Below are 27,093 nucleotides of genomic sequence, written 5' to 3' on the forward strand. Positions count from 1 at the left end.
TGTTTGTTTTTGCTTTTTAGGGCCACTCCTGCAGCATATGCAAGTTCCCAGACTAGGGGCTGAATTGCAGCTATAGCCTCCACAGCATAGCCACAGCAACTCAGGATCTGAGCCACTTCTGTGATCTACACCACAGCGCATGGTAAACACCTGGATCCTTAACCCACCAAGCGAGGCCAGGGATCGAACCGGCATCCTCATGGATACTAGTCAGGTTCATTTCTGCTGAGCCACGAGGGGAACTCCCCTATAGTATTTCTTGTAAAATGTCTGAAAACAGTTATTTTATAGTTTTTCCCACTTTTCTGGCTGTTTAAAGTGGGAGGACTAAATAGCTTGCCAGTTATTCCAACACAGCTAGAAGCAGAAGGACATAGATTTATTTTTACCTACTCTTTTTAAAAAATTGTATAGGCTTTTCTGACATTTGTATAACATGCAATGTTACGTTGTATGCAACTTCCAACTAAAAACTAGGCTAAAGAATTCCTCATAAAACTGGTAGCCAAGGCTAACTTTGAAATGCAGAAAAAAGTTTTGTGTTATATTCTAATACCTAAATTAGAAAAGTGATATGGCCTACTGATACTTTTAAAACTTTTTCATTTAGATAATTATGATTCACCTATTGGGCAATTCTTCCCCAAAAGTGACACTAAATGCTTTACAGTTTGAAAACATATTGAGCTAATAAATTTTATGTTTCACTTAAACTAACATACAAATGTTAAAATAAGAAGTCTGCTTATCAAAATTGTTATTAACTATATATCCCAAAGACATGTACATTATCAAATATATGTATAACCACTACGTCTGGATATTAAGCAATACACAGAAATAACTAACACCTGATATAGTTTATAAATATATTCTGTTCCTTACTTTTCCTTTTCAAAACATCACAAAATGCCAAGAAGTAAGTCTAACTTCCCAGTGTGAACTAACTATACTTTTCCAATGAGTTAACATGGTTAAATGATTTGCTTATGGTCACACAGGTAATAAGTTACATCCTGGGGTGTGAACTGAGATTTCCTTTATCAAATCATGGTAAATAACTTATTTTCACTGCAATAGCAACCCACCTCTAAGGTAAATGAGACGGTTTTTTTCAGAAATACATAATAATTTTACAAGCACTAAAATTAACAGAATCATTTACATAAAGCACTTTGTAAGATTTAGAGAGATTAAAAATAAATTTTAGAAATAGAATACACTAGACAAGCTTACTTGTTCCTGTAATATATGGTTTTCTTCCTGCAACTGATTAAGAACAGCGGTCTCTCCTTCACCAGCCTGAGTTTTTGCATAAAATCTTCTCTTTCCTTTTCTAGGAAAGAAATATTTTCTTTACTCTCCTGTAATAAGGCTTCAAGGTTCTGGATCTTTTGGTCCTTATCACCAAATTGACGAAGCACTTTTTCCCAATCATTCTGTAAAGAATTGAAAATTACTACGTTAAAAATAGAGAACTTAAAGTTATTCCTCATTATTCCTCAAACAAAATGACTCATAATAAATTTTAAGATTCATACCTTTAGTCTTACATGTTTACTAATCATTACATTTTAATATGGCAAATATAAGTAAATAATTATGACAATATAGTTAACAACATAACGCTATATTTTACATATATTTATATATGGGGGAGAGCTATCCTCACAGCATGTGGAAGTTTTCCAGCCAAGGATCAAACCCAAGCCACAGCAGCAACCCAAGCCACTGCAGTGACAACACCAGATCCTTAGTCTGTTGCTCCACACAAGAACTCCTAAATCTACGTTACTAACAAACTAGAATTTAACCAAAAATCCCTTCGATTAACCACATGCTTACTCTAACACTCTAACCTCACCACCTACTGTAATCCTGTTTAATCCATTTCAGACGCATGGGACTCCTCATTATTTCTGATCACACCAGGCACAATCCCACCTCAGAGCCTTTGCACTTTCTTCTACCTGGCACCTTCCCTACAGAGTCACGTGGCTCATCCCCTGGCCTTCAAATATCTGCTCAAATGTCAGCTTCTCAATCACATCTACCCTGATCAGTACATTTACAATCGCAGCCTTGGAGGTCCCATTGTGGTACAGTGGAAGTGAATCTGACTAATATCCATGAGGATGCAGGTTCAATCCCTGGCCTCACTCAGTGGGTTCAGGACCCAGTGTTGCCATGAGCTGTGGTGTAGGTCGCAGACAAGGCTCACATCCTGTGTTTCTTTGGCTGTGGCAGCAGCTATGGCTCTCATTCTGACCCCTAGCCTGGGAACTTCCATATGTCATGAGTGCAGCCCTAAGAAAGAAACACAAATGCTCCTTTACCAATGCTCCCTCTCCTGAAGAGTTTTTTCTTCCCATAGCACTTATCTCTTCTAACATACTAAATAATTTATTTTCCATGTGTATCTGCCTCCCTCCACCCCCTCACAAGAACATACACTCCATGAAGATGAGGATTTTTGCCTGTTTTATTCACTTATGTATCCAAGACACATGTGCTCTAAGATATTTATTGAATGAATGGAAAAACAAGGGCTGCAGTCTAACAGACATACACTCATGAAGGTGCTTTCCAGTAACCCAGGAGGACCCTTCTATTGCTCCATCAAGCTTTCCTTCTTTTCTACTTTACCAAGGGCCTTCATGTTACCCAGCACATGTACAAACAGCCCACCTCTGGAACCACACCCTTGCATGTTTTGGGGCTACCTGACCCACAGCCTTTGCCTCTCTCTCCATCATTCCAGGAGAGCCAGAGAGCCTCCACCCAGAACAAGACCCTAACAGGCCTTCTGCAAATGTTACAGTAGCCCATCCCACCTTGCCGAGACAGAGTCAGCAACCACATAATACCCTCAACAATGTGTGCCAATATTAAAATAGGTGAAAACAGTTACTTTCAAACATGTTTCTCATCTATGCTTCCATCACAAAACAATGAAAAGCAACCAGGTTTACTCTGTGGTCATCCTCTGTTCCTGCCACTAATGACCCCTTTCTGCACATTGCACTAATCTTCTGGGACCATAGTGCAGGCCTGAGCTTTTTCCAGAACTAGCACTCTATTGCCAAGTCTACCTGAAATTTGGTTCTCCCTTTACAGGTACTGATTCCCCAACAGCCCCTTCTGATACATAAGGACCGTTCTGTTGGGCAAGCAGGAGGGGTTCACTTTTTCTAGATATTTTTTTTTATCATCATTATTCTCAACCTCAAGTAAAAGCTTAATGATGCTTTGGGAAGTACGTCATTCATTTATTCTACGCTCTGTCCTGTGTTGCTATCTATATATCCCTACCTCATTCACTGAAGATTTGAGACCTGATTTAGGCTTTCTTTCAATCCCAATTTCTGCCAATTTCCTGAGAAGTACAAAATACATAGAGAATTAAGAGTACAGCCTCAACCTTTACATCATCTTAATTTCCTGGACCTCTATGCATTCCATTCAATCACTCACATGCAGGATCTTACAGTCACTTGAAATTTTTCCAGATAAAAAACGTCAATCTATCCTACTCTGTGACCATACCTTCCTGACCATTTTTCAAGTTCATGACCTCGTTTCTGCTCTCCAGTGTCAGAGACACTGACCTCAATTTTCCGCTAGCTTTTTTAGCATATGCCTAGCTTCCCTTGCTGAACCTCATGTATGGATGTGAACTAAGCTTAACTGTTTTTCATCTACATTCTCCATTTCCTTCTACCCCCAAATTTCCAACACAGCTGCCCCATAAAAGTCCAATCCTAGATCAGTGCTGCAATCTGCTTTCTCCACACCTACATTTCTAAACACTTTTAGAGCAAAATCACAAACTTCCACAGATTGGTGCCACCACAAATTTCTAGATTCCGTCCTCTATTATATACTCAGAATCACCTTTTCAATCCTGTCACTTGAATGGGGTTGTCATCTTCAAACATTCCCCTGAAAAACCACGTAAAAACTTAATCTCCAAATTCTTAATCTCCGCCTATCTAACATTCAGCTAGCTATACTACTCAAACTTTATCCAAAAAGGGGAGAGGAGCAAATCTTCAGGAATGATCAACTATAGTTTTTATTCCCCTTACCTATGAAATTATATATACACATACATAATTTTAAATTTATTCAAATACATACACATTTCCTCATGCTTCAAAGGATATCTTTCACAGGCTAAGTTCAAACTTACCATTACCCACTGTATCAGTGACATCCTAACTCATCAATACCTTATTTCTTTAGTCACCTCCCATTCTCCAATATCCTCAATTATTACCTCTCTACCATTCCCTTAGTTCTAGACTATAAACATATTCAGGTATCTCTGGTTCTCAAAAACATTTCTTAAACCAAGTCCCACTTCAGTTTCTGCCCAGTCTTTATACAATTCACATTTAAATTTCAAAAGTAATGCATATTTACTTTCCCAACTCCTTCACCTCTCACTTACTCATCAATCAAAAAATCAGACATTCTTGTCTATCACTTCATTGAAATTATGTTTAACAAGGTCACTCATTCTCAACTGCCTAGTCTAATGGATATCTTTCATTTATCATACTGGGCATCCTCACCACACACCCACATCTGAAGTTGCTGATTACTCCCAACTTTTGATTCTCCCTAGTCCTTGGGCTTTCCCTCTGCAAGTTCTCCTTGATTACTCTGATCATTCTCTCTTTCTCTGGGCTCTTCTTCCTCCACTCGTCCATCCCCTAAATGCTACTGTTTCCCAAAATTCTTGTGTTACCAGTTGTCCACTTTTCTCACTATACTCTCACATCACATGTAATATTCCATTTACCCCATATATACAGATATCTCTCACAGATACTATATCTCCTTCAAGCTTTCAACTAGTATATCCCATAGGTGGCTCAAGACATGTCCAAAACAGAACTCATCATACTATCCTATAAAACAGCCATCTTTCTCACATACACTAACACAGGTGATGATACTTCCATGCACCATGCACCCAATGTTACCAGTCTGGAAGTCATTCCCTTTCTCTCTGATTCCCTACAGCTATTAAGTCAGTAAGTCCTATTTATCTCCAAAATATTATTCATACTGGTCCCCATGATGCTTTTTTCAACAATCACATAAACTAAGGACATGATTGTTTTTCATCTAAATCACCACATATATTAGTCTTTAACTGATCCTGTCTCAGAATATTTTCTCCAAAATCCATCTTTCCTATATCCACAAGAATAACCTATCTAAAGGTCACATCTTAAGACCATCAACACTCTTCTATCTTCAAGAAAGGCCTTCCATAAACTTACCCATGTCTAATACTCTGGCCTCTTCTCTAACTCATCTCTATATTATCCTTTAAGCTCCAGCAAAACCGAACCGTTTAGGTCATATCAGCTTCAGCATTCTTTTCCTTGTAACTTCTACTTGGAGTATACTACTATTACCACCTATGCAACACAGAAACATCTACACACCTTTGCAAAGACTGCCCTTTCTATGGAAATTTTCAGTAACTTTTTTCCAGATTCTACCTGAGTTAAACAACGATCCTCTACACTATCACAATAATTGTATGTACATATGTACATCAGAACTACACTCACTGCATTTCTCTAATTTGTTTCTAAGCTATTTCATAATGGAGACTTTGCCTGGCCTCTGTGCCATCCTTTTCTTCTTCCTCATCAGGGAATAAGAACTTCACTCTTTGGAGAGATTGGAATAAAGAACTAAGACTGTCTAACTCAGCCCTTCACTCTCCCTTTAGTTTATGAGACAAACTGCCTAACAGAAAGTAAACGGCTGTCATTTCCAGGTTCGTCTGGGACTGAACGAACAAATTTCATTCTGGGGTACATTATGAGAAATACCCCTTGATTGCAGACCAGTGCCAAATCCTCTACCTCAGCTTTACATACCCTTTTCTTTGCTACTCTTTATGGTAAAACTAGAGTCATCTATATTCACTGTATCAATTTTTCTCCTCCCCTTTTCTCTGACGCTCTCCATTAGGCTTTGGCCCCTCCTTTTCTTTAAAAATTGCTCCTATCGATCAGTGTCATCCATGACCTCATGTTGTCAAATCCAATAGGATTCCCAGTCTTCACCTTGCTTGACCTCCATCTTTCTGACCACTCCATTGGAAATCCTTGGAATCATCCTTGACTTCTCTCTCAATACCCCATATCAATCTATCAGTACATCTGTCAGCTTTACCTTTAAAGTATATTTAGAATCTGACTGTTTATCACTACCTGTATCATTTCCACTCTTATCCATTTCTCATCTGGATTACTACAGCAGTGTCTTCGTTAATTTCTTTTATTCTACTCATGTGCCCCTACAGTCTACTCTCAATGCAGGGGCCAGAGGAATCCTGTGAAATTACAAGTCAGATCATGCTATTCCATTGCTCAGAACCCTCCCAAAATTTCTCATCTCATCCACAGTAAAATCCTTAAAACTACCTGTGAGGTTCAACATGTTCTGATCCCTTGGGATCTCTGCACCACTTCTACCTCTCTCATCTCTCTCACTCCATGCACTGGATTCCTGATGTTCCTTAGACATGCTCCTGCCTCGGAGCCTGTTAATGAACTAATGCTCTTCTGATATCCACGTGGCTCACACCCTCCTTTCCTTCAGGCCTTTCATCTTCTTAGGGAGGCCTTCCCTGGAAACCCTATCGCTGCAGTCCCACCTCAATTCCCCAGGTACTTCCTCTTCCCTTTTCTCACTGCCATAGCATTTACGGCCATCTGACATACTACACATTTTGCCTATTTACCTGGGCTATTGTTTGCCTTCTTCACTAAGCTCCATGAGAGCAGACATTTTTGTTTGCTGTCTCTGAGGCCATATCCACAAAATCACTTCCTTGGCTGAGAGTAGACAGTAATACATATTTGTTGGACTGAATGAAAACAAAGAACAAATAAGTGAATATTCTCATCTCTATCCATCTGATTACCATGCCACTATCCAAACTCAGAAGGGAAAAAGAGGCCCGTTACTTATTACTTCCCTAAACTCCCGTACTGCTTCTGTGTGCATGTCATTAGACTACCTTTCCTAGATGGCAGGCATGACATCTTATGCAGCTTGATTTTCTGTGCTTACCACAGGGCCTGACACATGGTATTCGATAATATTCAACGAATTAACAAAAGACTGAAGGAGTAAATATAATGTCAAGGTCAAATTCATTTTAAACATTTGGGTACCACCTTACCCTTACAAAAATTTAACTTCTTCCAATCATCTGAGCTATACTATAGAATTGATACAAATTTAACTCAATCTCTTATATCTTCTATACCTGCAACTCCAATGTTCATACGATAGTTCTGAAGCAGGGAAGGATATGACCAATAAACAGAAGTTCTAACGAAGGAAATGTTATTTCTTGCTAACTAAACCAAGAAATTTTATCTACATTTTCAATTTTTCATAAAGGTATTTTAAATAAATAACACTAATTTTTACATATAAATAAGAATTTAAATATTTTAAAGAAATTTAATAAATCTGTTTAAAGAAATTTAATAAATTTAAATTTTATATAAGTAAACCTATAACAGGAAATAAATCTGTTTATAATAAACATTTAATGTTTTAGAAAAAATTTTCAACATAGTAACCCAAAGAAAAAGATTTTCTAATTTTCCAGATAATGAAATTTATCAAAACCCTTCATAATCAAGTACTCTGCATTAACTAATTTCACCACAACACAGAATAATTATTTGGTTAATTTTTCTTTAAAAGGATAAAAATTCAAATAGAATTTACCTGAGCTTCTCAAAGTTTTGCCGTAGTGCTTTGCTGAAGAGCTTGTTGTTCTTGATGCTGTTGCTTTGTTTTATCTAACTGATGCTGCAATTCTGTGGAATTTGTTACTTTTTCCTTCTGCTTAAAAAAAATGACAAAGATATAATGCTATCATTTATAAATATCTGATATCACTTCAAATCTCACAATTCTAAAGTTTGAAGAGAAAACTAAATTCAGACAATATATAAAATCAATTTTAAAAGCAACATTACTTATTACTTATAAAATCTTAATCCTATGATTAAGAAATTATTCCAGGTATAGATTCTTACCCTGAGAAGAATAAAATTCTCTTCTCCAGATTAGCATTTAGTTTATTATTGTTTTTATGTACTAATATGAACAAGGAATTGATTACATACAGATTGTTGTAACAATAATCTAAATAACAGTATCAGTATTTGTTTTACTTCTAATAAAAGACATAATCTGATGTAGATATCTTTGAGTTTAACCAAACAACAGTTACCATTTTCAGCAACTACAGCTTAAATTAGGATAGTATTCAATCTCATGCTTAATTAAAAAAAATCCTTAAATGCAAATTCAAAGTTCATATGCACCAACTACACGTCATCAATGCCCTCACCATCTGTTCATTTTTCAGTTTCATTAGAAACTCACTTTGGTTTTCTATTAGTGGGATAGGCATATTTCCTTACTGGGTGAGAAGACTCAAGCAGCCTGATAGAATCACCCTCAGAATTTTTCCTGCCTAAATTTTAAGAGTAGTCCTCTTTGTAATTTTCTTTCCTTTTTTTTTTTTTTGGTCATTTTTTTTTGGGGGGACGGCACACCCATGGCATATGGAGGTTCCCAGGCTAGGGGTCAAATTGGAGCTACAGCTGGTGGCCTATGCCACAGCCACAGCCACACCAGTCCGAGCCATATCTGTGACCTACACCACAGCTCATGGCAACGCCGGATCCTTAACCCACTGAGCAAGGCCAGGGATGGAACCTGCAACCTGATGGTTCCTAGTTGGATTCATTTCCACTGCACCAAGACAGGAACTCCCCTTTTTGTAATTTTCAATGAGAGCTTTAAGGAATACAAACACAACAAAATGACTTAATGTAGTTAATAAGCAGGATGTTATTATTGGGGAGAAATGAAAGACACAACTTAATGTTTTTAAAAAACCCAACTAAGCACTTGAAAATAAAGACTGAACACAAAAATATTTAAGACGCCTCAAATCTAGCAATAAATGTACTAAAAAAACTCATTTACATACAAACTTTTTCTAAACGAGAAAGTTTGAGGTGTAGATCAACCACTTGTTCTTTATCCATCAACTTTCCACTTGAAAGCTGCCTGTTCTTTCAGCATACCATGAGCTTCCCCTAGATGGCGCTCTGTCTCCAGAAGTTTGCTATGTAACTGTAGAAAAGGCAAAAAGTAGGTACATATGTATAAACACACGTATACTCACCACCATTAATACCACTACCTACTTTCCAGTGTTTTATTTTTCACCAACATAAACATATTAATTTTCATGATACTTTGGAGGAAACTGAAATCCAACTGACTTTTAATCATATAACTGATGATGAATTACATAAAGCTATAATCGAACATCAGTTTTTAGGTATTTTGCTCCCTTTAAAAAAAAAGGGAACTTGAGGCTCTTGTTAAGACATAAATGTTGTAATCACTTAAGGAACTTAAAATAATTAAACTTAAAAATTAAGACACTTAAGGCACACTCAGTCCTACTCTTTAGTTTTTTTCTGTCTGTTTTTTGCTTTTTAGGGCCACACCCACAGCATATGGAATCTCCCAGGCTAGGGGTTGAATCAGAGCTGCAGATGCTGGCCTACACCACAGCCACAGCAATGCCAGATCCGAGCCATGTCTGCAACCTACACCACAGTTTATGGCAACGCTGGATCTTTAATCCACTGAGTGAGGCCAGGAATCAAACACAGCATCCTCTTGGATAGTAGTTGGATTCAATACCACTGAGCCACAATGGGAACTACCTCCACTGTATTTTTTTTTTTAATTCCAGTGGTTCTTTTTGTCTTTCCATAGTTATGAACTACCAACACTGACGTCTTACATTTGGATACTGAATAGAGCACAACACATTCCAAGTCCTTGACATGGCACACAATTTCTAAATAAGACAGAGGAAAGAATATTTTCTTAAAATAGTAGGTGATTCTCCTTCATTAACTTTAAAATTGCTAGCAAGCTAAAACTAAAGGAGAACTTTGTCTTGGAGCTAAGAATTAGCACTTTTTCAAATTCCTAATTTTCTCTGAATCTACCAGAAATTACAGCCACTTTCTCTTGTGGGATTGGCCAGTAGTGGATCTATTTAAAAAAAAAATTAAGGTAGTATTAATTTTACTTATTTACATATCTATATTTTTTTATGGCTGCACCCATGGCATATGTAAGCTCCCAGGCCAAGGATTGAGTCCAAGCTGCAGCTGGCAATGCCAGATCCTTTAACCCACTGCACTGGACCAGGGATCAAATCCGCACCTCTGCCGTGACCTAAACCACTGAAGTTGTATTCTTAACCCACTGTACCACAGCAGGAACTTCTATAATAATTTTAGAAGAATTACTGCACAAGTGCTGGGAGTGTAGAATAAAAAACAGAGGCATGGAGATAAGAATGCAAGACATTTGGCAAGGCTTATACACTGAGAGTGCTTCTACACTCCAGCCTCTTAACACATTAAATTGAAACTCAGCACACGCCTCAGCAAAACTGATTATTAGTAACAGGTACTCTACAATTACTTTCAATCAAATCTATTCATGTTAACTCTCAAAATACTAAGACTCTACATCCTTTGTGTCACATATACAATTACATGCTCTATATTTGCATATTTCTCCATAAAAATTCATAGCTGGCAAGGAAAAATAAAGTTATATCAGAAAAGTGGACACCTACTATTTTCCTGTGCTATGGAACAACTTGTGTATCAAAATATATCCTATCCTTAATAAAGAAAACTAAAGTGTATTTCTAATGTAAAACATACTTTCATCTAGCTAAAACAGCAATCAGTAACAAAGCGAAGGCATTAATTTTACTCTTGTCCTTAGCCAGCACACTGATGAATTTCTCCTTTTTCTTCTTCTTAAAATGCAGCGAATTAGCACTGTAATAGCTACCCAAACCCTCTTCTACTCATTACAAGAACTGGATCCAATCCTGAAATATATGAAAGCCTTCAAAGTAAACTCCTATTTCAAGCATCTAAGTGCTTCATCTCTTGTAAACAGGCATTACCCATTTAGTTCCTGAACTTGCTGGATCAGACTCTCCCAATATCATTATTAACACAGAGATAATCATCAGACTTCTCCCCTAGATGTTTAGATTTAGTACATTTGAGCTGAAGCCCAGAAATCCCTATTTTCATATCAAGAATCATATGACCTTAATTTCAGGAAAGTTCAGTAATCACTTGCCAAAAAGTAACACTTTAGGAGTTCTGTTTGTGGCTCAGAGGTTAAGGAACCCAAATAGGATCCATGAGGATTCAGGTTAGATCCCTAGCCTTGCTCAGTGGGTTAAGGATCCCGCATTGCTATGGCTGTGGCTTAGGTCAGCAGCTGTAGCTCTGATTCAACCCCTAGCCTGGGAACTTCCATATGCCACAGGTGTGGCCCTAAAAAGGCAAAAGACAAAAAATAAATAAAAATTTAAAAAAATAAAAATAAAAAGCAGCCAATTCTCAGTTTCAATTACAAAGTACAATTACAGAGGAAACATTCAAAAACACCAATAGGCCTATGTCGGAGATAATGATTTTACTGAATCAAGGATAAGCCCTTGATATTTGTAATTTCTTAAGTCTCCCAGGTGATTCTCATGTGCAGACAGAATAAAGAATCACCAAATTAAAGGCAACTGCTGCCGAGAAGTGAAGATTTATAAAAGGGGTTATAATAAATATATTTATATCTAGACAGATATGTAATAAATAACTTTGTCATTCATTGCTATATAATTCCTAATAAATCCCTAATTTTTAAGAATTGAATCTCAAATCAAAGCTGCCCAAGGGTGCAAGCAGGCCAAAGTCACTTAAGCAATAACATCTATACCATTTTAGAGTAATTATGTTAAGGAAAAAGAATAAATTAAAAATAAAAATAATATATGTTTGTATTATTAATAGAATGGTCTTTCCCAAAGTTACATTTTGAGATATTTCCATAGACATATATGTTCTCTAAGAAATTCAGTATGTAAAATTATATACATAATTCTTTATTCATTATAATTAAATAATGTTTACCAAGTGCCAGGCCTATTCTAAATGCTTCATGAATATTAACTAATTTAATCCTTATAATAACCCTATGTCCACAATAATAAGAATAACCCATAATTTTCTTCATTTGATAGATGAGCAAACTGAGACACAAACGAAATAACTTGTCAAAGCTTACACAGCTTGTAGGCCACAGAACTGGAACTCAAGCAGGGTTCTTAAATCCACACTTACAAAAACACTATGCTATTTGAGATGGCATGTTAGATCATTTTTAAAAATTAAGTTGGATATAGAGGTGGGGGAATGGGAGATACAAATTAGTGGGTATAATACAGGCTCAAGGAAATATTGTACAACACAGGCAATACAGCCAGTATTTTTAAAACTGTTTAAAATTTTTAAAAATTAACAAATTAAACTAATGACATCTAATTTTTTAATTACATAAGATCACAATCTATACATCTGTGGCTATTTCAGTGTGTTCACAAACACAAGAATATGAAGAATACAGGCTACTTCATTTTTCAAGTCCTTTGTTGACAATTGCCAAATATCTGTTTTTGGCAGGACTGAAATGGAAGCTAAGGAATCAGGAGAGAACAAAACAAATTCAGTTCATCCTCACAGTCTTTAAGGACATTGAAAGAAGGTTTAAGGTGAGGTTCACTTTCATTTTTCCAAACAGTATTTACTGAAAGCCCTAAGTATAGAGGTTGAAAGAGTGCAGAATTAAAAAAAAATCCTCAAATTAAAGAGCTCACACTCCAGTGGGAATGGTAGACAATATGCAAGTAAACAACTAATTATACAACATACAGTACTATAAAGAAGAAAGAAGACACTTGCTAAAATAAGCATTTCCAGAGTAAATGGAAAACAAGCTATTTAAATAGAGAGGTCCATGGAGTTCCTGTCGTGGCTCAATGGAAGTGAATCTGACTAGCATCCATGAGGATGCACGTCTGATCCCTGGCCTTGCTCAGTGGGTTAAGGATGCAGTGTTGCCATGAGCTGTGGTGTAGGTCACAGACGCAGCTCAGATTTGGTGTTGCTTGGCTGGATCTGGACAGGAGCTGGATCTGGCTGGGGTGCAGGACAGCAGCTGCAGCTCCAATTCAACCCCTAGCCTGGGAACCTCCATATGCCACAGGTGTGGCCCTACAATAAATAAATAAAGTGGTCCTAGAAGGCTTTATTGAGGAAACAACACCTGAGTAAGCCTTAAGAAGAACTGAAGTCAACAGAACACTAAGTCATTGGGTGCCCATGAGCCAGTGAGACTAGACTCGGCACAGAGGACAAGATATAAATAGTTATTGCACTTGGCTAGACCCTCCAGGATACTGTTGAATAGAAGTAGCGAAAAGTGGAGATCCTTGATCTCATGGGAGAGAACATTCAGATTCTCACCATTACACAAGGGGGAAGAAGAAAAATTTATTGGTCACTAATTCAGAGCCAACAATAGCATCCTGCTAAAGACCACCCTGACTTTGTTATGTGTGGACAGGACTGCAAGGGAACATGGGAAACTGAACATATTTGACAAGAGACAAGATTCCAGAGTAAAAGGACTCAAGATCACCTCCTCTCACAAAAACACCAAAATTACAACTAACTGTTGAAGACCCATCAACAAAATAGACTGGAAGGTACCAAAAAAGACATCCTATATCCAAAGACGCAAAAGAAGTCACATCAAGATAGTAGGAAGGGTGCTTTCATGATATAAACAATCTAGTCAGCGGGTGACCCACAGACTGGAAAATAACTACATTGCAGAGGCTCTTCTACAGGAGGGAAAATTTGGAGCTCCACATTGGGTTCCCATGCCTGGGGGGTCTGGCATTGGGAGGAGGATGCCCTGGAGCACTTGGCATTGAAGGCCAGTGAGGCTTAAGCACAGGAGCTCCACAGGACTCAGGGAGACACACAGGCTTTCATGTGCACTGGATCACAGGACAAAGCAGGGACTCTATAGGAATATGGATCAAGCCCACTGGGAGTTCTTGGAGGATCTCTTTGGAGAGCAGGAGTAGTCATGACTCACTGTGGGGGCAGGACATTGGAGACAGGGGTCCCAGAAATAATCATCTGTGTGAGCTCCCCTGAGGCTGCCACTTTGGAAAAATTTGGCCATACCCATCAGGGCTGAGAGGCCCCAGGCCAGACAACAAACAGGGTGGGAACACAGCTCCACACATCAGCAAATAGGCTGCCCCCAATCACACCCAGAGGCAAAGCCCCACCCACCAGAGGGATAAGAACCAGCTCCACCTACCAGGGGGCAGTCACCAGTCCCTGCCATCAGGAAGCCCCTGTATCAATCAACTTCACCCACAAACAGGCAGACTCCACAAGAAAGAGAGGCTACAACCCTCTAACCTGCAGAAAAGAGACCACACAAAAAGTTCTACAAAATGAAAAGTCAGAGAAACATGAGTCTGATGAAGGAACAAGACAAAACCCCAGAAGAACAGCTAAATGAAGTGGAGATAGGAAACCTGTCTGAAAAATACTTCAGAGTAATTCTAGTAAGGATGATCCAAGATTTGGGGAAAAAAATAGAGGCAAAGGTCGATGAATTAGAAGAAACATTCAAGAAAGGAATAGAAGATTTAAATATTCAACAAGCAGAGATGATCAACACAATAGCTGAAATACAAAATTCACTAGAAGAAAACAATAGCATGATACAGGAGGCAGAAGAACAAATAAGCGAGGTGGAAGACAGACTGGTAGAAATCACTGATGTGGAACAGAATAAAGAAAAAAGAATGAAAAGAATTGAGGACAGTCTCAAAGAACTCAGGGACAACTTTAAATGCCCCAACATTTGCATTATAGGGGTTTGAGACGGAGAAGAGAGAGAGAAAGGGCCAGAGAAAATATTTGAAGAAATAATAGCTGAAAACCTCCCTAACATGGGAAAGGAATCACTCACTCGAATCCAGGAAGCACAACGAGTACCATATAGAATAAACCCAAGGAGAAACACACCAAGACACATATTAATCCAACTGTCCAACATTAAAGTCAAAGAGCAAATATTGAAAGCAACAAATAACATACAAGGGAACCCCCATAAGGTTATCAGCTGATTTTTCAGCAGAAACTCTGTGGGCCAGAAGGGAGTGGCATGATATATTTAAAGTGATGAAAGCAAAAAATACGCAACAAAGATTACTCTACCCAGCAAGGCTTTCTTTCAGATTTGAAGGAGAAGTCAAAACCTTTACAGACAAGCAAAGACTAAGAGAATTTAGTGCCACCAAACCAGCATTACAACAAGTATTAAAGGGACCTCTCTAGGCAGAAAGAAAAGGCCACAACTAGAAAGAAGAAAATTACAAATGAGGAGGCTCACCAGTAAAGGCAAACATCAGTAAAGGCAGGAAATCATCCACATATAAATATGCCACCAAAAGCAGCAATTGTGAGAATAGGAAGGTACAAATACAGGCTCCTGGAAATGCATTTGCAATTAAGAGACCAGCAACTTAAAGCAATCTCGTGTGTATATATAGACTCCTATATCAAAACCTCATGGTTACCACAAACCAAAAATCTACAATAGATGCAATTCAAACACAACACTAAAGATAGTCATCAAACCACAAGAGAACAAAATGCAAGAAAAAAGGCCAAGAGATAAAGGGCCAGAGAAAATCAACAAAAACAAATCCAAAACAATTAACAAAAGGCAATAAGAACATACATATCAATAATGACCTTAAATGTAAATGGACTAAAAGCTCCAACCAAAAGACATAGACTGGCTGAATGGATACAAAAACAAGACCCATATATATGCTGTATAAACAAGATGTGGTGTGTGTACACACACACACACAATGGAAAATACTCAGCCATAAAAAGGAATAAAATAATACCACTTGCAGCAACATGGATGGGGCCTATAGATACTAACTGAAGTTAGTGAAAGACATCACATGATATCACTTATATGTGGAATCTAAAAAAGATACAAATGAACTTATTGCAGGACAGAAACAGACTCATAGACTTTCTAAACAAACTTATGGTTACCAACGAAGACAGGTGGGGTGGGGGATGGCATCAACTGGGGATTTGAAATTGGCACATGCACACTGTATTTTGAATGCCTGGCCAATGGGGACCTGCTCTACAGCACAGGGAACTCTACACAATCAATATTCTGTGATAATCTACATGGGGAAAGAATCTGAAAAAGAATGGATGTGGGTATATGTGTAACTGAATCACTTTCTTGTACAGCAGAAATGATCACAACTGGTAAGTCAGCTCTACTTCAATAAAATTTTTTAATATGGGGAAAAAAGAAAAAAAAAACAGCACACTAAGAAAAAACAAACAAAAAAACACAGGCCAAGTAAAAGGCAGGAAAGCACTTTGAAGTATTCATGTGTGCGAAGAACTGAAAGGAGATTAGCATGGTTTCACATGGTAAGAGATGAGCTTGAATACACAGTGTGGGCCACACTACATGCAGATGCTTCCATGACCAAGTAAGACAGCTGGATTCAATTCAAAGCCACCAAGGGGTGTTAAGCTGAGGAATAAATTGACATCCTTCCCATTTTTAAAAGGATGTTTCTGGCTTCTTTATGGAGAAGAGACTAAGGAAGTCCCTAGAAGAAAACTTGTAAAAAGCTAATACAGGGGCCCAGGTAAGCAATGGCAGCAGCTTCGATTAAGGGTGGCAGCAGCACTGATGAAGGAAGTGGACAGATTTGAGTTATACATTAATAGAAGAATGCAGACAGCATGCTGAAGGGAAGAAGGTAAGTGGTATCACTTCAAGGTCTTCAGTATGACCTCCTCACTTTGTACAGAATTGTGACTAAACCAAAATATTATGTGTGCATTTTTCTTTGTATAAAAATACAGAATAGGTCCTCAAAAATTCCTGATGCCTCTATACCTACTGACAACCAAATGAAACCCAAATTCCTCCCCCTGCTGCTCAAGATCCTACATAATACAGTTCTAAATGCGCTTAGCAATCAAAATAGTCCAGTGCCGTTACACACACCCTATCAGAGCATTTTCTTGCAATACTTCTTAGAACACTCCCTTGCCCTAGTTTACTATTCTGCCTGAAGACCCTCATGCCTTCAAACTGGTACCTATCCAAACACATCCAATAGTCACAATTTCAAGCCCCACCTCTCTCTCAGTTTTTCTTCATCACATAACAGAATAAAATAATTATACAATATGAAGTACTGTGGAGGGGAGGGTAAGAAAACAGGAGAGGAACTTTTCCAAATTTCCACAGTAAACTCATATTCTTTGATAGAGGATAGTACTTGCCTCATCCTCAATGAGATTTACATGTTTTTTTGTCATTCTCTCTTTTTACAGCTGCACCTGTGGCATATGGAGGTTCCCAGGCTAGGGGTCCAATTGGAGCTGTAACTGCCAGCCTATGCCAGGGCCACAGCAATGAGGGATCTGAGCCACATCTGTGACCTGCACCACAGCTCACAGCAACACCAGAGTCTTAACCCACTGAGCGCAGTCAGGGATCGAACCTCTGCCCTCATGGATGTCAGCCAGGCTCCTTAACTGCTGAACCACAGTAGCAACGCAAAGATTTACATAATTATTTAAGGCAGGTACTGTTTCCTTTTTCATCTCTCTATCTCCTAATAAATAAGGCATGGTATCTTTTAGAAACAGGAAATGCCCAATTTATTTATCTGAACTGAAAGTTAAGTATCTAAGTTATATTTAAGTTATTCACAGATATGCCCAAGCCTCTGTTTCCTTCCATTTTGAATGCCTACATTTCTTTCTTTCTTACTTACTCGCTAAAACATTTGCTGATCAACAAGCAAAATGCCAGAGAGCTGGGATAGAAACTGAGTAAAGACATAGTCTCTGCACCCAAAGAGTTCAGAGTCTAGTGAGGAAAGATACATAAGTTATGATAATATACCATACTATAGTTAGGAAAGCAATCAAGATGTGTACATGCTTAAGAAATCTCTGGAGGGGGTGGTGGTGAGAAGTGGCAATATGCAGAAAAAGATATCTGGAAAATTGACAGGTAAAATAAGTAATATTTATAAGGAGAAGAAAAATAGGAAGAGTATCGCAAGCTAAGAAGACAGAGGAGTCATGCCACAAAGCAAACCTCACTGATCTTTAAGTGAAAAGAGTTGAATATTATCAAAAAAGTGGCTGAGGACTTCAGTCTCCCTCAAACTACCATTTTTCTACCACTTTTAATGTTACCTATAAAAATAATTGGAACACGGAATTCAAAAATTGAGTTAGTGTCGGAGTTCCCATCATGGCTCAGTGGTAAGGAAACCAACTTGTATCCATGAGGATGAGGGTTCAATCCCTGGCTTCACTGAATGAGTTAAAGATCCGGCACTGCCATGAGTGGTGGTGTAGGTCAGACACAGCTTGGATCTGATGCTGCGGTAGCTGTGGCGTATTCTGCCAGCTGCAGCTCTGATTCGGTCACTAGACAGGAAACTTCCATATGCCATGGGTACAGCACCCAAGAAACACAAATAAACAAATAAATAAATAAAACAAAAAAAGGATGCAAAAAGAAAATTTGAGTTAGTGGAAAAGACAAAATTTTGTTTAAACTTCAACTGATAGATATTATTTATCTATAAAAAATAGTTGTTAGGACTAATTTGTTTTCTTCTCTTAAAATACCTAATTTTGGGAGTTCCCATTGTGGCTGTGGTTAATCAATCTGGCTAGGAACCATGAGGTGGCAGGTTTGATCCCTGGCCTTGCTCAGTGGGTTAAGGATCCGAAACTGCCACGAGCTGTGGTGTAGGTTGCAGACGAGGCTCAGATCCTGCATTGTGGTGTAGGTCAGTGGCTACAGCTCTGATTCGACCCCTAGCCTGGGAACTTCCATATGCCACTGGAGTGGCCCAAGAGATGGCAAACAGACTAAAAATAAAAAAAAAAAATAAGAAACCCTAATTTTTAGGGAGTTCCCATTGTGGCTCAGTGCTAATGAACCCGACTAGTATCCATGAGAGTGAGGGTTTGATCCCTAGCCTTGATCGGTGGGTTAAGGATCCAGCATTGCTGTGCTATAGGTCACAAATGTAGATAGGATCCTGTATTGCTGTGGCTGTGGTATAGGTCAGCAGCCACAGCTCCAATTTGACCCCTAATGTGGGAGCTTTGTTATGCTGCAGGTATGGCCCTAAGAAAATAAAAAGCAAAAAAAAAAAAAAAAAAAATCTAATTTTTATATTATTGGTTTAATAATATTTATATTTTGCTGGTGTTCCCATCGTGGCTCAGCAGAAACAAATCTGACCAGAAACCACGAGGTTGCAGGTTCGATCCGTGGCCTCGCTCAGTGGGTTAAGGATCTGGTGTTGCCATGAGCTATGGTGTAGGTCACAGACACGGCTGGGATACTGCATTGCTATGGCTGTGGTGTCAGTTGGCAGTTGTAGCTCTGATTTGACTTCTAGCCTGGGAACCTCCATATGCCTCAGGTGTGGCCCTAAAAATTAATAATAATAATTTGAAATTTTAGTGATGAGGAAATAAAAGATTCAGACGTTACAAAGAATTATCAAAAATTTGATTTATTTAAATAGCTAATACCTACTGAGTACTTACCATGGGCCCAGTACCACTTTAAGAAATTTATATGTATTAATTCACAAATACTTCACAATATTCATTTTCAAGGAAATTGAAATTTAAAAAATTAAGATTTGATACAATACTACAGGTCATGAAAACTACAAATTAATTTTTTAATGAACTATATTATCATCAAACAACCATCAAACACACTAAGAAGAAACCATATGGGGAATTACCATAAATAAAAATAACAGCTCTTATTGGATTAATTTCACTTTGAAGTTGTAACCCATGCTGCTCCTTTTCTTCTCTCTGTTGTTATAGCTGTTTAACATCTGCCTTAAGATGCTGGTACATGGTCTCCACTTCTGATAATTCTTCTTTGAGTATTTGAGTAGCTTTTCCCTTTTCACCCAACTCTGCCTATATTCTCTGGAGTGAAGTTTCAGATGCAGATAACCTTGACTAAAGCTCTTGACAATCTAGGTTTTTTTGATGAAGGCTTGCTTGTATATTCTTCTTACTCACACATTCTTCATTATGTTTCAACTCTGGGGACAGTCCAGTTCCTTCTTCAGCAAATTTTTAGTCAAGTTCTGAAATATCAGTTTGACAATTTACATCCTTTCCTAAATTTTAATTACTCTAATAAATCAATCTTCAGAGTGATACCATTTCTTAAAATGTTTTAGTCAGTACTGTAAAAAGAGTGAAAATATTCTAAACAAGAGGAATTAAATCATTAAACATTAAATGGTTTTATCCTGCATCCACTTGACTAAGCTCTACTAATGTAATTTAAGTACTGTAAAATTTCGATATAAAATGAAAACAATAAAATCTACTAAGTAGAGTGTTTAGAGTATGCAGAATATCTATAACCTTGGGAGCGCCGAGGGGGGCGAAGACCAGATTGAGCGCAGTGCTAGCGTAGGGGATGCGTGCGTGGGGCCTGCGTGTGTGCTGGGACAGGAGAGCAGAAGACTAAACTGAGGGACACCTGGAGACTCTGGGATTAAGGTAAGGATGTGCACTCTAGCTCCAGCTGCCAGGGTGAAGTTAGAGTGTAGAGGAGGGGAAGAGGGTGGAGGGGATCCCTTGAGGAGCTGAGGAAAGATGTCAGAAAGGGAGGGGGTGAGGCGGGAGTGCGGGGAGGGCCTTGGCGGTCAGGGACCGGGATGCGTGCAGTGCGGGTGTGGGAGTTGCCTGCGTGGGGCCTGCCTGTGTGCTGGGGAGAGGAGAGAAGAAGAGAAAGCTGAGGGAAAAAGGGAGCCTGGAAGATTAAGGTGATGATATGGGCGAGCTGCAGCTGCCAGGTTGCAGTAAGCTTCAGAGTAGAGAATTGGAAGAGGGTGGAGGAGATCCCTTTGCAGAGTTGAAGCAAGGTCTTAAAAAGGGAGGGGGAAGTGGTAGTGCTGGGAGGGCCGTGGGGGGCGGGGCCCGGCTTGCCTGCTGTGCCTGTGTGGGTGTTTCATGCTTGGCGCCCGCGAGTGTGCCAGGGAAAGGAGAGCAGAGGAGAAAGCTGAGGGAAACTCGGAGCCTTGAGGATTAAGGTAAGGATGGACACTCTAGCTCTAGTTGACACGTTGAAGTTACATTCAAGGTAGAGAATGGGGGGAGGGGAAGCGGTAGTGCTGGGAAGGCCGTGGGGGGCGTGGCCGGGCTTGCATGCTGTGTGTGCCTGTGGGTTGCGTGCGTGGTGTTTGCGTGTGCTGGGGAGCGGAGAGGAGAAGAATAATCTGAGGGACACCAGGAGCCTCTGGGACTAAGGTAAGGATGTGCACTCTAGCTCCAGCTGCCAGGTTGAAGCAAGCTAGAGTGTAGAGAAGAGAGTGGAGAGGATGGATCCCTTGAGGAGCTGAGGAAAGATGTCAGAAAGGGAGGGCCTTGGCTGGAGTACGGGAGGGCCTTTGCTGTCAGGGACCGGGATGCGTGCAGTGCGGGTGTGGTGGTTGCCTGCGTAGGGCCTGCCTGTGTGCTGGGGAGAGGAGAGCAGAAGAGAAAGCTGAGGGAAACAGGGAGCCTGGGGGATTAAGGTAAGCATCTGAGCTGCATCTGCAACCTACAACACACCACAGCTACCACCAATGAGGAATCCTTAATCCACAGAGTGAAGCCAGGAATTGAACCCACATCCTTACGGATACTAGTCAGGTTCAAAACCCCAATGAGCCACCACAGGAACTTCCTGATGAATTCACTTTTGACAAGTGTGCCAAGATAAGTCGATAGGGGAAAGAAGAGTCTTTTCTACAAGTGGTGCTGGAACAATTAGCCACAGATAAAGAATAAAACTGGATTCCCACTGCTATGACGTAAATGTTTGTGTCTCCTCAGAATCCATATGTTGAAATCCTAATCCACAGAAGTGATGGCGTTAGTATACGGGGCCTGTGAAAGATCAGGAGGTCATGAAGATGGAGCCCTCATAGATGGGATGATTGCTCTTATGAGAGAAAGTCCACAGGGCTCACAAATACCTTCTGCCCTGTGAGGAAAGAAACAAAGTCTGCAATGTGGAAGACATTCCTCACTCAACCCTGCTTACACCTGAATCTCAGAGTCCCAGCCTCCCAGACAGTGAGGAATAGATTTCTGTTCTTTATAAACCACCCAGTCTGTGGTATTTTGTTATAGAAACCTGAAAAGACTAAGACAGCTACCTTACATCATATGTAAAATTAATTCCATATGTATCAAAGTCAAAATACAAGAGCCAAAACCATTGCTTCTTGGTATAAAATACAGGAGTAAATATTAATAATCTTGGATTAGGCAAGTTTTAAAAAAAAAATGACACCGAAAATATAAACAACAAAAGGAAAATTAGATGACTTGAGTGTCATTAAAACTAAAGATGTGGTATAGATACAAAATGGACTATTACTTAGTCATTAAAAGGAAAGAAATAATGTCATTTGCAACATTAGATAGACCTAGATAGTATCATGCTAAGTGAAGTTAGACAGTGAGACACCAACATCATATGCTATCACTTATATGTGTCATCTAAATAAAAAGGATAAAATCATCATCTTTGCAGAACAGATACTGACTCACAGACTTTGAAAGAATTATGTATCCCAAAGGAGACTGGTTTGGGAGTGGGGGGATGGCCTGGTGGTTTGGGATGGAAACAATAAAAAGTTCAGTTTTGATGATCCTTTTACAACTATAAATGTAATAAAATCGATTGAGTTAAAAAAAACTGACACTGCTGTGCTTCAACGGACACAGTTAAGAAAATGAAGACAACACAGAGAATGAGAAAATAGTTAAAAACCATATATATGATAAAGGAAAACTCAATTTATTTTACACTAGGAAAGGACTTGAACATATATTCTCTGAAGAAAATAACCAAAAATCACATGAAAAATAGTTCAACAGCATCAGACATTAGGAAAATGCAAATCAAAACCACAATGCGATACTATTTCACATCCACTATGATGGCTCAATTTAGAAAAATTCTTTAGTCTTAAGAACTCTTTGTAAATAACAGTAAGTTTTTACTTTGACGGGTGATATCTGTTCCTATCAGGACCCTGACATTCAGGTGGGGATAATTTTTTTCAAGTCAAGCATTTTTATTTTTTCAGACATATCTATGAGTGCGGAAGTTCTGGGGCCAAGGAGCAAACCTTAACCACAGCAGTGACCACACCAGATAATTAACCCACTGAGCCACCAGGGAACTCCATGGGTGATCATTTTTTAATGAACAATTTTTTATGGGAAAATACCACAGTTATCCCCACTGAAGCTAAAAATCCAGATATCCCCTTTCAAAGTTATTACCCATGTTTTCTTACATCAACTAATACAATAATATAATAAGGAGAAATAGGATGTAAAGTATTTGAATAAAGAGATTTGAAGGGAAAGTCATTAAGATGATAATCATCTATCTACCAAATCCAAAAGTGTTAAGTGAAAATCCATCATACTAAAGTGCAAAGTTCAGTCAAGCGATTGAATTCATAATTAAACTGAATGTTCGAATAAAATTAAATTTAAAAAGATTAATCATAAATATTTGTCAGTATAGTTCTTGAACACTGGCCACAGTTATTTATTAAGAAATTAGATGATTCAGACTATTATTGAGGTTCTTTTTTTTTCAATTTTTAAATTTTATTGAAGTGTAGATAATTTACGTTTTGATAATTTCTCCTACACAACAAAGTGATTCAGTTATACATATACACAATCCATTCTTTTTCACATTTTGTCCCATATAGGTCCTCACAGAATATTGGGTAGTGTTCCCTCTGCTATACAGCTGGTCCCCATTGACCATCCATTCCCTAAACAATATTGTGCATATACCAAACCCAAACATCCAATCAAACTCTTTCCTACCGTTCCCTTCTTTAACCATATTTTTTTAAGTTTGTGAGTCTGTTTCTGTTTTGTAAATAAGTTCAAATGTATCATTTTTTTTACTTTCCACCTATAACTGATATCTTATGATTTTTGTCTTTCACCTACTTAGTATGATAATCTCTAGGTCCATCCATTTTGTTGGAAATGACACTACTCATTCTTTTTATGGCTGAGTGATAATCCATTTGTATATATATATATACTGCATCTTATTATTCCATTCCTGTCTTTAGATGTTTAATATGCTTTCATTTCTTGCTATTTTAAATAGTGCTACAAGGAACATTGAGTTGTGTGTATTTTTACAATGATAGATTTCTCAGGATATATGCCCAGGAGTGGGATTACTGAATCATAAGGTAGTCGTATTTGTTTTTTTTAAGGAAGCTTGATACTATTCTCCATAGTGGTTCCAACAATTTACATTCCCACCAACAGCATAGGAGTGTTCCCCTTTCTCATCTTCTCAGCATTTATTTTTCTGTAGAATTTTTGATGATGGCTATTCTGAGCATTGGTAGGTGATTCCTATTATACTTTTGATTTGCACTTCTCTAAAATTAAGCATCTTCTCATGTATATTAAGATCTGTTTTTTAATGGCTTTGCCAGTAGCATATGGAGGTTCCCAGGTGCACTGCTGAATTGGAGCTAAAGCTGCTGGCCTACCTTATAGCCTCAGTAACACCAGCCTTACATACGTGGTTTTTAGTATCTGCCCATATCTTTAGCAAAAACAGGACCTCAGATTCAAGTTTAGCTATCTGACTTCCATTTTCAAAATATGAGCCACACAAATCCTTGATCTTTTAGTTTCTAATGATCTCAGATACATGCACTTTACATTTTCTGGGTCTTCTAGCGGTTCTTATTAAATAGTTGGTGCAAAACAAGACCTTCTTTCCACATAACAGATATGATCTCTTCATTTTAGTTTCTAGTTTGATAGTATAAAATGTTCACAAAGAATTAATGTGGGTTATTACTTATTTTGAGGCAAAGTCTGCATCATTTATATTGCCACTATATTATGCTTGCTGAGACACATAAAAGCAGCTTCTGGGATATTGAAAACATTATTGATCTAGGAAATATTTTAATTCATTCAGAGAGAAGATACCATTAGGTTTACTACCATTTGGAAGGAACTGACATATAGTATAGTAACTATATATATTTTTTCTCTCTAGTTAAGTTATAATTTAGTCCAAAATAATCTACAGAACATCAGTGTTTTTCCAAATGAAAAATAAGTTATCATTTTTAACACCTACTGGTGAAAAAGAAACTGGTGCTTAGAAACACTCCATAAATTTTACACATACTACATACATTTTTGTTTGTTTCATTTCATTCATTTAATAGAATGTAAAAAAACAAACTAAAGAAATAATTAGAATTATTTGACGTATAACTTCTATTAGTTTCAAATGTACAGCAAAGTGAAGCAATTACACATGTCCATTATAAATTTCCTATATAAAAAAAAATGAAATTTTAATGCGATGCAGCTCAAAGTAAACATCTTCAACTGGTTCAGAGAGATATTTGATTACTATTGCAATATTCTTAAAAGACAGAAGATGTAATATAAAAATAAATACATCCAGAGATGCAGATGGATCATATCCACCAATTTCCAACGTCTCAAAAAAAAAAAAATTAAAGCTGGCAACTGGAACTCCACTGACAGCCTTACCTCAGGCCCTGATAATCACGGTGTCACTAAGGATTAACTTCAGATCTCTCTTCATCACTGTGAAGGGACTACAAACAAGCCGGGGCAAGCAGAGACATTACCTTAACTCAATAGACACTCATCGCTCCATTGCTGAGACACAACCTCACATTTTCTGAGCCAGTGTATCCACCATCTTCAACCTACATAACAAAAAAAAAAAAAAAAAAAAAAAAAACTTCGAACACATCACCTGGAACTTCACTGACAGCCTTACCTCAGTCCCTCCCTGCTTCCCTGGCCCTCAGCACTCCCTTCAGCTCTCCCTTCCCCTCTGTTCAGGCACTACCCACAAGCCCCTCCCAGCTGCCCTGGCCCATTCCCACACGAACCCCTCTGGGCTCCTTTCCTGACATCCTTCCGCTCCCATTCGCTAAGGGGTCCTCATCCTCCGCCCTCTTCCCCCTTCACAACAACCAAACAAAAGCCAAAAACCCACAACAAAAACCACCACCGCCACCCACCACCACCACCACCGCAGCAGCCACAAACACCTACCTTGAACCTATCCCCTAGAATGCCCCTCACAACCTCCCCGCAGGGCCCCAGGCTCTCCGTGTCCCTCTCCATTCCCTCCGGCCTCCCTTCCCCTGCACCCACGCAACCCCCACGCACGCTCTGGGGGCAAGGGGTGCCCGCCCGCCTCCACGCTCCCCGCACCCGCACAGGCCCAACCCTTCCTAGGACCTCTCCTAGACCTCGCCTCCACTTTTCCAAGGGATCCCATCCACCCTCTTCCTGCCTCTCAAAAGGAACCCTAACTTCAACCTCTCAGCGGGGGCTCCGCTGCCATCCTCACCTCCCGCCCCCACGCTCGCGGTGGCCCTCCACAGTCCCTGCGCGCTCCCTTCCCCTGCACACACCCAACCCCCACGCCTGCGCGGCCCCCAAGCCGCTCCCCGCCCCCCTCGTCCCGCCCCAAACACGCACCTTTCCCCCAAACACTTCCTGGGACCTTCCATCCCCCTTTTCCCAAGCGTCCTAGGCACCCTCTTCCCTTCTCAAAAAGATAAACACAAACCTACCTTGGACCTGCCCGCTGCAGCCCTGCTCACACCCTCAGCTCCTTCACCCACGCTCGCTCGCCGCGGTGGCCCTCAGCAGTCGCTCCGGGGACTCCCTTCCCCGGCACGCACGCAACCCCCACGCACGCCACGGCACGCACGCAACCCCCACGCACGCGCTCTGCACAACCGCGTCCCCGCCCCCCTCGCCCCTCCCTGCCCCCACCCACCTACACCCCCCCTTCCTGGGAACTTTCCCCATCACCTCCAAGGCATCCAACCTACCCACC

At 39.3% G+C, this 27,093-nt stretch overlaps 1 protein-coding gene and 2 long non-coding RNA genes across 3 annotated transcripts in view; all 3 read right to left on the reverse strand.

Moving 5' to 3' along the window:
- The window catches only part of LOC146398945 (uncharacterized), a 367,324-nt gene that overhangs the window by 90,220 nt on the left and 250,011 nt on the right, over window positions 1-27,093 (reverse strand). The window lies entirely within an intron of this gene.
- On the reverse strand, window positions 1,237-9,197 carry LOC146398948 (uncharacterized). The gene is made up of 3 exons (XR_014818313.1): window positions 9,063-9,197; window positions 7,780-7,896; window positions 1,237-1,439 (listed from the first exon to the last, which is right to left on the reverse strand). It is a non-coding gene; the product is annotated as an uncharacterized LOC146398948 (long non-coding RNA).
- On the reverse strand, window positions 19,654-26,954 carry LOC146398949 (uncharacterized). Its single transcript, XR_014818312.1, has 4 exons — window positions 26,825-26,954; window positions 25,862-25,942; window positions 21,598-22,161; window positions 19,654-21,336 (listed from the first exon to the last, which is right to left on the reverse strand). It is a non-coding gene; the product is annotated as an uncharacterized LOC146398949 (long non-coding RNA).

The sequence above is a fragment of the Sus scrofa genome, chromosome 10 (genome assembly GCF_054392235.1).
Source record: "Sus scrofa isolate SSC_HxYL_T2T_F1_AM1 chromosome 10, Sscrofa_HxYL_maternal_Yorkshire_Landrace_v2.0, whole genome shotgun sequence".
Lineage (NCBI taxonomy): Eukaryota > Metazoa > Chordata > Mammalia > Artiodactyla > Suidae > Sus > Sus scrofa.